This window comes from Quercus lobata, chromosome 8 (assembly GCF_001633185.2).
Source record: "Quercus lobata isolate SW786 chromosome 8, ValleyOak3.0 Primary Assembly, whole genome shotgun sequence".
Taxonomy (NCBI): Eukaryota; Viridiplantae; Streptophyta; class Magnoliopsida; order Fagales; family Fagaceae; genus Quercus; species Quercus lobata.
In genome coordinates this window covers 15971462-15987682 of record NC_044911.1, presented here as the reverse complement: position 1 = coordinate 15987682, position 16221 = coordinate 15971462, and positions in this window count along the sequence as shown.

Genomic DNA, 16221 nt, shown 5'->3' with positions numbered 1-16221 from the left:
AAAAGATGAGTCATAACTCAACTTTATATCAAATCAATACAAACACTTACAACAACACTACAACAGTAAAAAAACTCAAAACTCAACAACAGTAAAACACTATAAGTTCTCTAACCCATTAACCCCCACAGGCCCACACACACAGTCAGACTTATTATAGACTCAAAACTCAAGTTGACTAGTTGAGTTACTCAACAACAAATATCATAACACAGTCACAGTTCTTAACCCCACAGCCCTCCACACACATAGTCCAAGATCCAAAACTCAACAAAAGAAATCAAAAGATAACTCCACACACACACGGTGATTCACTCACACAAATTCAGTGAAATAACATATCAAAACATTATAAACACACTCTCACAGTGAAAGAAAGAGAGAAAGAGAGAGCTGAAAAAACAGATCAAGTGGAAAAGGCAGACCAAGCGGTGGCGACAGCAGTAGATTAGGGACAATCAGGCGGCGGCAGATCATGGGGGCTATGCAACGGCAAAATTTGTGTGTGTGAAGTAGAGGCAGCCTTTTTCCTTTGGGTTTGGAGAGTGAAGAAGGATAATGAGAGATTTTGGAGGTTAGGCAGCTGCAAATTCTTAGATTTTATTTGGCCTATTTTTTTTGTTTATGATTTTTCAAAATTTGATTTATGGGCTTTTTATTTTTGAGATTAAAGACCAAAATTTTCTTTTTTCTTTTTTTTTTTTTTTTTTTTTTTTTTTTTTTTTTTTTTTTTTTTTTTTTTTTTTTTTTTTTTTTCAGGGAGTTTAAGTTTGGGCTTTTAATAAAAAAAAAGGGGTCAGGTTCATGATGAGGGTGTACAAATTTGTATTGCAGGGGATTCAAAACAATTTTTTGTAAAAATATTATATATATATATATATATATATAAATTTCAGGTTAGGGGGTTCAAGTTCATTTGAACCCCCTGACTATAACGTATCGTTGCCCCTGCGGAACTTGCACATGGTTGTGTCAGTAAGTTACTACTGAAGATAGCAATAGATTTAAGGTTAAATCTAATTGTAAAAATTTCGATTCTCTTATAGTGGATTTGCTTTACCTTAAGAATAGCTAGGTCAAATCTTCCTCAGGTTTTTACCTTGAGACGGTTCGTTTCATTGGTTTTCTTGAGTTATTATATCGTGGTGTTATTTACTTTTCCCTGCTTTGCATGATATGATTTATTATTATTTAACCTAGATCTGAATAATTAACTTAAGTAATTACTTGACTAATATATTAAGTTAAACAATTTGCTTTAAGGGGTCTAAACAAACAAACAATATCCTCACTTCCTAATGTGAAATAGTCGAAGAATCGGGACCAGTGGCGGCGCCACGTACAGGTCAGGGTGTTCCCAGGAACACCCTGACCTGAAAAAAATTACTAAAAAAAAAAAAGTATATTTAAGCTAAATTAGGAATACCCTCAGATTAAAAAAAAAAAAAAAAAAAATTATCTGTTCAACTTTCAAGCAAAAAAAGCCCAAAAAAAAAAAAAAAAAAAAAAAAAAAAAAAAAAAAAAAAAAAAAAAAAAAAAAAACAACACAGAATCAGAAATCAAACTTACCCACCGTACCCACAGTCACGTCGCTGCAGAGAAAACCAATCCCCAATACACTGATACAGTCTATACAATACAAAGCAAAAGCAAAACAAAGCAAAAGCAATATTGTGTTTATCAAAACAAAAAAAAAAAGCCCAATACAGAGCCTCCGTACCAAAACAGCAAAACCAAACCAAAAAACCCCAATACTCGCTCCTCGGTTGCCGTAACTCGCTCCTCCTCCTCGTTGCCGTAGCTCGCTCCTCGTCGTCATCGCCATAGCTCGCCCCTCATCGTAGATTGTAGATCGCAGACCGTAGATCGCAGTAGCAGATCGCTCTACTCAGCTTCGGTGCTTGGTGCTAGCAAATCGCAGATCCCTCCGTACCCTCCTGAGCTTCAGCTCCCTCAAGGTATTTCTAATTTCTCTCTCTTTTTCTCTCTCAGTTTCTCAATCTCTCTCTCTCTTTATTTCACTGAAAGTGTGATTTTCTAAAATAATGAACGTCTCTCTCTCTTTGGTCTTTATTTAAATTAACTCAGTAACTCTCTCTCTCTCTCTCTCTCTCTCTCTCTCATTGGCTATTTGGCTGGCCAAATGAATCACTCTTCTCTTTGATTGGCTGGCCGAATGAATCATTGTTTGTCTTTATTTATATTTTTCTTTTTCCTGTTCTTTTGTCTTTTTGAATTTGGCTTTAGTGTTTATTTTATCCATTGGTGTTGTGTTGGTCAGTGTGTGTTCTGTGTTGGTATGATATTAATTGTCTTTTAGTGAATATTGTGATTTGTGAATCTTGCGAAATTTTCTGATTGGCCGGCAATTGTGATTGGGCATCAGGCATAAGGCTTGTGCTTGTCCATTGAGTGGGGTGGGGGTAGATGGGCTGATGGGCACATCACACATGGGGCCGGGAGCACAATAATTAAAGCAATGTAATATGCTGCACATTACACTATTTTAATTATTGTGCTGCACATGGGATGTGTAATGTTAGGCTTTTTTAGTGTAATGTATACAAGGAGCTAAATAATATAACAAATTAAAGCAATATAATTAATGACAAACAAATTAAAGCAATATAGTTTATTGTTACGCTAAACAACAATAATTAAAGCTGTATAATTAACCAATACATTATAAAAGACAAATAAATTAAATTATGTTAGGCTAAATAATAATTAATAATTTTATAATTAATGAAATAACAATATAACAAATTATAGTTTATAAAAGACAAACAAATTAATGAAGCAACTAAACAACAATAATTAATAATTTTATTAATATTTCAAATGAACTTATAGTTTATTGTTTATTCTTTTGCTAGAATTATGGACAAATATTTGATAAGAAAACCACGTACCAAAGATTCATCTCCTGTGCAAGATTCATTTTCATCTTCTAAGTGAATTCGTGTTGACTTTAACTTAGAAAATCTTCCTTTAGATCCTGGGCTACGACAAAAGATATCATCTTATCATCCTAATAATCATGATGAAATAAGAAGACATTATTTAACAAAAGGCCCTTGTCAACCTATTCTTCATGATTTCCCTGCATCATATTTTTCTGAAAAGCCCTGTCGATTTAGATCCGAATGGTATATAGGTAGAAAGTGGTTGGAATATAGTATAGACAAGGATGCGGCATTTTGTTTTTATTGCTACCTATTTGGGCGGCAAGATTTTGGTAAGTAAGGAGGAGGTGATACTTTTGTAACAAAGGGATTCAAACTTTGGAATCAGGTTGCGAAGTTAGAGTCCCATGTTGGAGGAGTTAATAGTGCTCATAGCCAAGCTGTCAAGAAGGGTGAAGATCTATTGAAGCAAAAGCAACACATTCAAAGTGTTTTGGTTAAACAATCAAATAAAGATAAACATGATTATCGAGTTCAATTAAATGCAATAGTTGATTGAATAAGATTCCTTTTATGCCGGGGATTAGCTTTTCGTGGTCACGATGAATCTCAAGGTTCAAGTGATAAATGAAATTTTCTTGAGCTTGTACAATTTTTGGGGGATCACAATGAATCTATCAATAAAGTGTTGCAAACAGCTCTGAAAAATTGCAAGCTTACCCACCCGGATATCAAAAAGTTATTGTGAATGCAATTGCACGTGAAACATCCAAAGCCATCATCAAGGATCTTGACAATGGGTTCTTTTCAATATTAGTTGATGAGTCACGTGATATCTCAGTGAAAAAACAAATGTCCCTCGTTCTTCGTTATGTGAACAAAAAAGGAATTATTATAGAGCGGTTCCTTGATATTGTACATGTTGCAAGTACCACCGCTTTGTCACTCAAATGTGCTATTGAATGTTTACTTTGTGAACATAATTTGAGTTTGTCGAACCTACGTGAGCAAGGTTATGACAGGGCTAGTAATATGCAAGGTGATATCAATGGTCTAAAAACTTTAATTTTGAAAGAGAATAAGTCAGCATTTTATGTCCATTGTTTTGCTCATCAACTTCAATTGACACTTGTTGCTGTTGCTAAAAATCACATTAACATTGCTGAATTTTTTTATGTAGTTAGTAATTTAGTAACTATTGTTGAAGGCTCTTGTAAGAGACGAGATGCTCTTCGAGATGCACAATTTGCCAAAATTAAAGAAAATTTAGAGAATGGTGTACGTAGAAGTGGGCAAGGTTTGAATCAAGAGACAAATCTTAAACGTTCTGGTGATACACATTGGGGATCATATTATGGGATTATTTTGAACTTGATTTTAATGTTCTCTGCTGTTGTTGATGTACATGAGATTATTGAAGAAGATGGCCTATATGACCAAAAAGTTGAAGCTCAATCTATTATGAGGTCAATTCTATCTTTTGAATTTGTCTTTGCCCTACATTTGATGAAAAATATTTTAGGGATCACAAATGAGTTGTCAATAGCATTGCCAAAAAAAAAATCAGGATATAGTAAATGCTATGGATCTTGTTAAAGTGTCTAAGCAAAGACTGCAAGTAATGAGAGAAGATGAATGAGAATCTTTATTGACTGAAGTATCTTCTTTTTGTACCACGCATGATATTTCTATCTTGAACATGGATGAAACATTTGTAGTTAGTGGGAGGTCACGATGCAACACTCAACAAAAGACAAATTTATATCATTATTGTGTTGAGCTATTCTACACAGTCATAGATATGCAACTTCAAGAGCTTAACAACCATTTTTTTGAGGCAAATACCGATTTGCTACTTTGTATGGCTTGCTTAAATCCAAGTAATTCAGTTGTGGCTTTCGATAAGGAAAAGTTGATTCGTCTAGCTAAGTTCTATCCCTCTGATTTTCTTGGGACAGATAATTTGGCACTTGACTCTCAACTGCAGAATTATATTTTTGATATGCGCAGCAACGACTTCTTTTTAGAGCTTCAAAGAGTTAGTAAACTTGCTGAAAAGTTAGTGAGCACAAGGAAGCATGAGACTTATCCTTTAGTCTATTTGCTTGTGAAGCTAGCTTTGACCCTTCCAGTTGCTACTGCAACAGTAGAAAGAAGTTTCTCAGCAATGAAATATATAAAGAATGAACTGCGCAATCGAATGGGAGATCAGTGGATGAATGATTGTTTGATTGTGTATATTGAAAAAGATGTAGCTTGTAGCATTAATAATGAAACTATCATGCAAAGATTTCAAAATATGAAAACTCGTAGAAGACAATTGTAAATTTTATGTATTTGCGTATTTTTTTATTGTTGTTGTTATCGATATATAAAATTTTCTTTTTATTAAATTGTGTAACTTATGCTTGTTGAGGAATACCCTGACAAAATTTCCTGGAGCCACCACTGCTCGGGACCATGACAGACTATAAAAAATGCCAACATCTGCAAAAGGGAATAACCATACATGTACAACTAGCAAATTCTTCTTCTTCTTCTTTTTTGTTTTTTTTTTTTTTTTTGATAAGCATGTACAGCAAATTCTTGTTCACAACAAAATTTATAATTCTCGAACATGCCAATCGTTGAGTGTTGCCAATGCAAACCACGTGTTTGAGTCAATGCATGACCTTCTAACTTTAACATGCTGGCTAAGAGCAAAACAGAAAGCAATGGACATCTTTGCTTTCGTGTTTTTTGAGTTCCATATGTGTTCTCGACGCTGCTGACAGCATTACTCAATCCCAGTCCCTCAGTCATAGTGAAGACACAACCTTGGCCTCTAAAATTGAACAACTATACCCCAGTTAGAACGGCTGTTTTTAACCGCGGCAATCCAATTAAAGACATGTCTGGCATGTTGATGTTAAGCGTTTCAGATAGTCTTGTTCTTCTCAGCCAGAAACCAGAATATATAGTACTGTTGCTTGGCCAGCAACACCCATTTTGATGAAATAATGTTCTGCTACACGTAAGACCATCTTGTTTTGGTGAGAAACAAGTGAACGGTTGGGGTTCATTTAAAAAAAAAAATAGAACAGTTGGGATTAGACATGTGTTCTATAAAAAAGAATGAAACTACCTTTCTCTATAAAATTGATGGTGGGGGCCATTTTGATAAGTGCATATATAGGCTTCTCATGTAAGCATCTTAAGGATTTTTCAAACCCTTGGGGGCCATGGCTCCTTCGGTTTCTATGTGGCTCACCACTGCCTAAGTCACAAAAAAGAAGAGTGATTTAGCTATGAGCTTAGATCCAATTAAGTAATATATATTAAACACTTACAATTTTCTCATTATTATTCAATGTGTGACTTTATTAACACGAGTATATGTAACATTCAGATGACCATGATTTGTGACAAATTTGGAAGTTACTAAAGGGAATTTGCAAAGAGTGTTGTATAACCATGGTGATCAGACAAAACTAAAAAGAAAATCTCTACTCAAGAAACTATAGTCTATTCCAGTGTGCCTGGGAACAAATTACATCATAGAGAAGCAAGGGTGGATGAAATTTTTCGCACAATGTGCTTTTGTCCTTCCATCCAAAGTCTCTCAGTTGTGAGTTGTTCAATCAAACTGCACAGTGCACACCAAGTCAATGTTCCTACTAAGAAAACGAAGTAATTTGCAGGCTAGCATTAGTGAGGGAAACAATATAATAAGTTGACATGCGTTAGAAACAAAATTGCAAAATAACACCTTGAGTTTTAAAGGCTCAATTTCCATCTAAATATCGAGACTCAAAGACGTGAGTTCCACTTGCTGATGTGGAAGTTTAATGCCACATGGATCTTCAATCCTATAGACTCAAGTTTTAAAATGCAAAATCAAGTCTTTAAGACTCGATTTACGTCGACCTAAATATAAAACGCACAGACCTCACACTGCCCCTAACACTCCTCAATCCTCACTGCCTCACTGCACACTCACCCATAACACTCCTCATTGCCTCTAACACTCCTTACTACCTCATTGCTCACTCACTGATAACACAAGTACTTATCACACCACATTGCCTCTCTCTATCACTGGTCCTCCCTCTTAACAAATTTACATCTTAGGTAAAGGTTTGAGTTTTATTGTCACTGCAGTTGGGTATCATTTATTGTTGGGTGTGGGTTAAAGACTTGGACTATTTATTTGGTAGATACTTAACATAACTTAGTTAAGATAACATGATATTGTGAATATATACAACTTTGTTTTGTTAGTATAAAATAATGGCATACTAACTTCACGTAATAATGAATCCCACCCCAATCATTACAGTCCCTTGTATAATTTTCTGTAATTTCAAATCCAAGTGCTCACCCCACCCCTTGAGGTTTTGTAGGCGTATTTGAACCTGTAAAATTTTATTTCATATTAATAAGAGCTAAATAATATTTGTAGGGAGAGAAAATTTTCGACCTATCACAAGCTGACACATCATATTACCAAGTCCACAACGTATAGCCAATTACAAGCGCCACGCACTGCTACTAGTTTCTACTATCACCAATCAGACACCAACAGAGATTTGCCAAGTGTCAATGAAATAAAAACATAAAAGCATGAAAATTGCAATCACACATCAGCGTGTGTAAGAAACGACATAAGCAGTCCAATCATGTGTCACCTTGAAAATGAAGACATTTTGGCCAATCTAACAATGTCATGTGTCTTGGAGGAAAAGCCTTAATGCTCCTCCAATCAGGCAGTGACATGTGTCATCAATCAGACTCCACCATGTGTCACTCACCCACCCCCAAACTCCTATAAATAGAAGTCTTTCTAAGGCATTTCTACACATTAAGACATCTACACTTCAAGCAACATCAAAGAAGATTCAGAAGCACTTTGAAGTATAGAAGCTCTGCAGGAATCAAGCCTCAAAGCCTTCAAGAACTTCAACCTTAAATACAAAGAACATTTGAAATGAAATCATCCAAACTACCTGTGTAGATCTTAAAGTTTGCTGGAATCAAGCCCAAAAGCCTTCATAAACTTCAAGAAACCACAAATTAGTGAAGCTCTATGGATTCAAGCCCCAAAAAGCTCCAAAGAACTTCCACCACAAACCTTTGAAGACAAAGAACATGCGAAGGACACGAAGAACACACGATGAACAAAGAATTTCTAAAAAGATTATAGCCAGAGATTCGTTGTAATTTTGTTTCAAGGGTCTTTGATCCATCCTTTAGCTAAATCAAAGGATATTTGGTGTTTGAGTCAAAATCACATTACCACAATTCCAATCAATTAGTCAAAGAGATCAAATCAGAGGATCACTCTTTTGTAATTTTAGAGAATTGTACCACACATTGATCAATACAAATTCATATTTGTGAAACTATTTTACTTGAATGATTTATTTTAATGTAGAAATTCAGTCGTCTATAATATTTTCTCTATACTAGCCTCATTACATGAAACAATTTTATTTTTTATTTTGGGTTTAATGTCATAATGTTTAAAAGTGAGATAGAGATGTGAGTATTTTTTTTTTTTTTTTTTAAAGAAAGACACAAGGTAATGTGTAATAATATTTAAAAATGAGATAGAGATAATATCTTAATTTTTAAGATCTTTCTATACCTTATAGTAGATGGTGATTTAGATTGGAGACGAAAAAGGAAAAGGCCTAAAATTTATGAACTTTTTTAAAAATAGTTAAATAATTTTTTTAACAAGTTTGTGTTTTTAAATTTAAAATTATTTAACTAAATGATATGAGTATTTTAGAGAGTTTAAGAATTTAGGTAAGGATATTTTATTATGAAAAATGATGAAACCAAAATAGGGAATCCTATTATAAATAATATCTCTATATATTAAGTGAATTCAGAAAATTAGTTATGACTTAAGAAAATGTCAAAAATGCCCCTAATCTAATTAGATAATCCTTATTCTAAAAAAAAAAAGGTTAAAATTGTAATTCAACAAAATGAAAAACTACTCGAGAAATTTTTTTTTCCTATAAATTAGCATACTCTCTTTATTTAAATATATCTCACACATGTTTGATACATTATTTTTCCTAAAAATTAGCTCACACTAAACCCAACAGTTTACTCCTTTTCAAAATCCTAAATTTTAGCTTTTTAAAAGCCCCTTCTCGTGTAACTTCACTAATAATAAACAAATTCAAATTGAAAAATTATGACATTAAACTCAAAAAAAAAAAAAAAAAAGCATCATCAACACGTGTGATAAGCCTAGTTTCTATATATTAAGAGCATTTAGAAAGTTAATTACGATTTCAAAATATGTCAAGGATGCATCTAATATAATTAGATAATCTTTATTCCTAAAAAAGAAACAATAGGGTTAAAATTGTAATTTAACCAAATTAAAAAAAAAAAAAATACTAGAGAAATTTTTTTTTTCCAGAAATTAGCTCACACTAAACCCAATAGTTTACTCTTTTTCAAAATCCTAAATTTTAGCTTCTTAAAAATCTTTTCCCGTGTAACCTCAATAATAAGTAACAATAGGCAAATTCAAATTGAAAAATTATTTAAAAAATGAGATTAAAATCGTAATTCAATAAAATTCAAAAAAAAAAACTATCAAATAAATTTCCTATAATTTCCCACTAGAGTCTTAGACAAACCCAAATTCCTCCATTGTTTCTAAACAAAAAATAATAAATAAATAAAATAAAATTGTAAGGTTGAATTTATTCAACCATCTAATTGGCTTTATTCCGTGCCAAATTTGCTTGTAATTCAGCATTTAGTAACCCTGTATTTAGGTGGGTTTGATGTAAGGGTAGTGAGTGAGATAGAGTGAAGATTGCTCAAGAGTGTGCAAGAAAACAGAGACTCGCGGCTGGGACTCGCGGCTGCAAGCCGCCAGACGCAGCACACGTGCCAAGCATGCTGGAAGGTGAACAGTCATGCAAGCTGGAGCACTACAGGACAAAATAGGACAACTGGCCATACGGTTATCTCGCGACTGGATCTCGCGACTTAGTCAAGCCGCGAGCTACCCCTGTTTTGTTAAACCTGACGTTTCACATTCCTCTCCCACTCCAGTATAAATACCCCTTTTACCCACGATTGAAAGAGAGTTTCCAGAGAGAATTTTGAGAGAGAAACCCTAAAGAAAAACAAGATTGATTCACCCACAATCTATACCTTAGAGTCTCTTAAAATTCCTCAACTCTCTTCCTCTCCATTGTCAAATCCTTGAGAGGCATTATACCAAACCTGGTTCTCACCATCATCATCACTGTGAGACAGTTGTTTGGATTTCTGGGAAGCAGTTAGGAAGGAACCAATCTTCATTGGTTGATGCTACGGTCTAGTAGCGGAATCCGGGAAGCTAGAAAAGAAAAAGGTTCGGCGCAACCTCGTTGGAGCAAGAAGCTTGGAGGCTTAGGTGCACTGGGTAGATTAGGCTTGGAGGGTCTATTGCTGTCCATGTATCCCAACTGTATTTTCTAGTGGATTGTTTACCGCTTGGAGGGCGGCGGAGAGGTTTTACGCCGAGGGCTTCGGTTTCCTCTTCGATAACACATCGCGTGTTGTCTTTGTGTTTGCATCTTCCTTCCTCTCTATCTTTGCCTTTTTATTATCTGCTGTGGATTTTATTTTGTGTTGGCTTAGATAGTTTTTAACCAATTTCATATTATAGCATATGTTAAGTTTCCGCACACTAGTTGTTTGACATATTGCTTGAATTGGTTAAGTTGTAATTTGGGGGGTTTAAACGTTCAAAGGTGTTTATACACGTTTTTTGAACTTTCAATTGGTATCAGAGCAGGTACACTTGTTGTGGTTTTATTACCTAAGTGTGATCCTAGACCCCTGTGTTGTGGTTGTTGTTATGGAAAATACCATGCTGAATTATAGCTTAAGTGTTTGTGAAAATGACTCTATGCATATGTCTGAAAGGTGTTTTACTAATGATCTCATAGAGTTGTTAAAAACTAAGAAACATGCTAGAGTATTTGTTCACATGCTGGAATATCTTGAAAATCAGAATCATGTCTTACACAGTAGCATATCTGAATCTAAATCATTGATTAAGAAGTATAAAAGAAAGAATAGAATGTTGTGTGAGATGATTGAGAATCTGAAAATGAAAAATCAATCTGAAAGAAGCATGAAAACTGATGATGAGTTTGTGTTTGAAGGTCGAGAATGTTTGTCACATGTGAACCTATTTGTGCATACCTCGTTGAAGGTGTTTAGTGCGTGTTTGTGGTATCTTGACAGTGGGTGTTCTCGCCATATGACAGGGGATAAGTCACTGTTTAAGACAATCAAACAAAAGGTTGGTGACTATGTGACTTTCGGTGATGGAAGTCATGCTCAAGTCCTAGGCAAAGGAACCATTGAGATACCTGGTTTGCCGCTGTTGAAAGATGTGCTGTACATAAAAGGGCTGAAGGCGAATTTGTTGAGCATCACTCAAATTTGTGATGATGATTTCCTGGTACAATTCTCCAAGAAGGGATGCTTGATCATCAATGAAGAGGGGATTCAGGTTTTGGAGGGAAGTCGGACTACAGATAACTGTTATGGAATAGTTCCCACAGCACCCCTATCGTGTAGAAGTGCTCGTGTGGATATGTTGGAGCTGTGGCATCACAGATTTGGGCATGCCAACTTCAAACAAGTAGCAAAAGTCTCCAAACTTGAAGCAGTCGAGGGTCTCCCTAAGTTTGGTAAAGTGAAGAAGACCGTATGTGGTGCATGTCAAATGGGGAAGCAAACTAAGGCAAGTCATCACAAGGTGAATGTGATCGCCACTTCTCGGTGCTTGGAGTTACTTCATGTTGATCTAATGGGGCCTACCAGAACTGAAAGCCTAGGGGAGAAAAGATACATTATGGTCATTGTGGACGACTACTCAAGATACACTTGGGTTGAATTCCTTAGAGAAAAATCAGAAGCATGTGAGAGGTTGGAGATTCTGTGCAAGAAACTACAAAACGAAAAGGGGATTCCGATTGCCAAAATTAGAAGTGATCATGGGAGGGAATTTGAGAATGCAAGATTCGAGTCCTTCTGTGAGAAGAATGGAATTAAGAGAGAATTTTCAGCTCCCAAAACTCCACAACAAAATGGAGTGGTAGAGAGAAAAAATCGTGTGATTCAGGAGATGGCAAGAGTCATGTTGCTTAACAAGCAAATACCTCAAAAATTTTGGGGAGAAGCTGTCAACACCTCGTGTCACATTGGCAATAGGATTTTCTTTCGAGTTGGTACAAAGAAGACTGCCTATGAGATATGGAATGGGAAGAAGCCTAAAGTGAAGTATTTCCAGGTGTTTGGAAGTAAATGCTATATCCTAAATGATCGGGAAAATCTTGGGAAGTTTGATGCGAGAAGTGATGAGGGTATTTTTCTTTGGTACTCTACTACAAGTCGAGCGTATAGAGTGTTTAACAAGAGAACAAAGACTGTGATGGAGTCCATAAATGTCAAGATTGATGATGCCCTATCTAAGGTGGAAATGATTGATGATGTAGAAGGGCCGAGCACCAAAGAGCCCGATGTTGAGGTAGAAGCTTTGGATATAGAAGGTGAAGAACCTATGCCAGAAGCAGAATCGACTCCCATCAACCCAAGAATGGAAACGAGATCGATGTCTAGAACATCAAGTCCTCTTACTCCTCCGGAAGTCCATCCTCCTATCTCTCGAAGTGATGAAGTTTCCACTTCAAAAAGGCCATCTTCAAGAGTCATCAAGAATCATCCGGAAAGTAACATCATAGGATCTCTTGATGACGGTCTTCGCCTCAGGAAAGGAAACATTCTGCTAGCCAATCATGTAACTTATCACTGCTATCTCGTACAGTTTGAACCAAAAAGGGTTGAAGAGGCTCTTCAAGATGAGAATTGGGTTGAGTTAATGCATGAAGAGCTGAATCAGTTTGTGAGGAATGATGTGTGGGAACTTGCTCCAAGGCCTGAGAACGTTCATGTTATAGGCACAAAATGGATTTTAAAAAAAAAAACTGATGAAGAGGGAGAGATAATTCGAAACAAATCTCGGTTAGTAGCTCAAGGATACACTCAAGTAGAAGGAGTAGATTTTGATGAATCTTTCGCTCCGGTGGCAAGACTCGAATCCATTCGAATCCTCATGTCCATTGCGTGCACTTTGAATTTCAAACTTTATCAAATGGATGTAAAGTGCGCATTTCTGAATGGATATCTAAATGAAGAAGTATTTGTTGAGCAACCAAAAGGATTTGAGGATCCTCATTTTCCAGATCATGTATTAAGATTGAAGAAAGCCCTTTATGGCTTAAAACAAGCGCCTAGAGCCTGGTATGATCGTCTTACACATTATCTTCTAGATAGAGGTTTCAAAAGAGGGTATGCCGACCGAACTCTGTTTGTTAAAAATGATGAAGATTATCTCCTTGTGGCACAAGTCTATGTTGATGACATAGTGTTTGGGGCAACCATCGAAGATCGTGCTACTGAATTTTCTAAGGAGATGAAGAAGGAGTTTGAGATGAGTATGGTGGGGGAACTCACATTTTTCTTGGGTCTTCAAGTCAAACAACAGAAGGAGGGTATATTTGTATCTCAAGAGAAGTATGCCAGAAACATTGTCAAGAAGTTTGGACTAGACTCCAAAAAACATGCCTCCACTCCCATGAACTCGTCCACTAAACTGAATGTTGATTCGTCTGGAGTCGAAGTAAGTCCTACATTGTATAGGAGCATCATAGGGAGTTTGCTCTATCTTACAGCCAGTAGACCGGACATTGCTTTCAGTGTTGGCGTTTGTGCCAGGTACCAAGCTAATCCAGAGGAATCTCATCTGACTGCTGCTAAACGAATCATTCGATATGTGAATGGTACTGCAAACTATGGTCTGTGGTATTCAAAAGACTCAAATGCTTGTCTTGCTGGGTATTCAGATGCTGACTGGGCTGGCAGTGTAGACAATCGGAAAAGTACTTTAGGCGGCTGTTTCTACCTTGGTAACAATCTTGTCTCATGGATGAGCAAGAAGTAGAATTTAGTGTCTCTATTTACTGCAGAAGCTGAATACATCGCTGCTGGAAGTTGCTGCACTCAGCTTCTTTGGATGAAGAAATTACTTCATAACTATGGAATTCCTCAAGAAACGATGTGTGTCTTCTGTGACAACACCAGTGCCATCAATCTTTCCAAGAATCCTGTCCAGCATTCAAAATCTAAACACATAGAGATACGTTACCATTTCATTCGGGATTTGGTAGAGGAAAGAGTTGTGTGTCTTGAGTTCATACACACCGACAATCAAAAGGCGGACATCTTCACCAAGCCTCTCGATGGTCCACGGTTTGAATCACTCCGTAAGACCATTGGTGTTGGTACAATTCCTTGACTCTCTTGTGTGTTGTATACTTCACATATTTATAATATGATAAGTTTGTTTGTGTTGGGGCGCACACTTCTTTGTTAGCTCTTTGTGCAACATGTTTATTGTTTGTTTGTCCATTTGTGAATACTGTTGCTTCTTTCCTTGTTTGTTCAATCATTTTCTTCTTTTATGTCAAAAATCCAAAAATCACATAAAAATTAGAAAATCAAAAAGCTTGATTGACATTGTTGAGTTTTTGTCTCAAAAACTTGTTTTGCCTTGTACCTTTGTGCTAATGGCTTTGTGCATTTTCGAGCATTGCTTGTTTCTTTGCACTCATATCTTTGTGGGAGAAATCTTGAAATCTTTGTGATTGTTGTAAATAGATCTTCAAACTTGTCATGAATGATTAGTGAATGGTTTTGTTGATCTTGAGACATGCATAGACTTGTGTCTATATATCTTCCCACTCTTTATTTTTTGTTTTGCTAAAAAGAGCTCACCAAATGTAAATCTCCAAATGAAAAGAGATATTGAGCTGCAAAAGCCTGTCGCACATTCTAGTATTCGACTAGGAAAAAGGGTAAGCGACTTTATATTAAAGAAAATGTTTATTCAAAAGGTCAAAGGCTTGTTCATCAAAGAGAAATATCAAATATCACTCTCACATTGAGAGGTGATTGCCTCAAAAGATCAAAAAGATCAAATGATATGAGTGAAAGTGGAGTCAAATGTAAAGCTCCAAGTTATGTTATCAAGTTTTGTGGGAGGTCATATATACATATTTCTATAATTGAGATGGGTCACATGATCTAGTGCTAATTGTGTATGTCTTGGTTGAATTGATCATTGAAGCTTCACATTAGACTAAGGACTATCTCATTGTTGATACCCACACACAACACACAAGTTTATGTTCAATAAATGCCATATTCATTTGTGTGATTGTACTTGATGAAATGTGTTTTCACATGCTCAATCTTTGTTAAATCAAGCACAAAAAGATTTTTGATTGTTTTAAGTGTTTTTGGAAAGTATTTTGTTTGAAAAATCTGAAAATTTCAAAAATCCTGTTTTGCCCTGTTTTGGCGGCTCAGTCGCGGGTATGTTAAGTCGCGTGCCTCAGTCGCATCTTCGCGGGTCATTTTTGGCAACTTGTTCGCGAGTGGAAGGTCCAGTCGCGAGGGTTACTCAGAGATTTTCGCGGCTCAGCTAACGACTCACTCGCGAGTAGACCTTCCAGTCGCGAAAAACACTTGGAAAAATTTTCACAATTTTTGTCCTTGAGTGTTTTGGCGGCTTGATCTGGCGACTTTTTGGCGACTCGTTTCAGTCGCGAAAATCGCGTGTTTTGGAAATACAGGGGCAGTTTTTAAACTTTTTGTTTTTCCCTCGATCTTTTTGTGAACTGTTCATTGTCTTTCTCATCTGCTCTTACCCATTCACACCGTGCCTCCATTTTCGATCTCCATTGTTTGCCTCTTTTCAGCTCAAAATCATCGAGTAACAGGTATGGTTTTTCTGTCTTGAACTCTATTCTACTTGTTGTTATGGTTTTCCCTCTGGATTATTAGCATTTGATTGTGATTTTGAGATGGATTTTTAGCTCAGCTATTACTCTTTGTCCATGCTTAGCTTATGGAAGCTTTTGTTTCTGTTTTGAGCTATTTTATATTGTTGGTTTTGTTCTTCATCATGTGCTTAGCTAGCGTTAGCTATTTTTGTCTGATCTGTTGTTGATGTAGTGTTTCAAAATGATCCTGTGTGGTATCCTGTTGATGTGCTGTTGAATGTGGGTCCTTTTTCAGCTGATTGTGTGGTTTTATTTTGACTCCCTCTACTGTGTAGTTCAATTTGGGCCATTTGTGTCCCTCATTGCTATTTTCTGGCCATTTTCATCCAGCTATTAGGGTTTCTTCATTATCCCTAAATTTCCACTAACCCATTGCTAATAAAGTCTGTTGGAT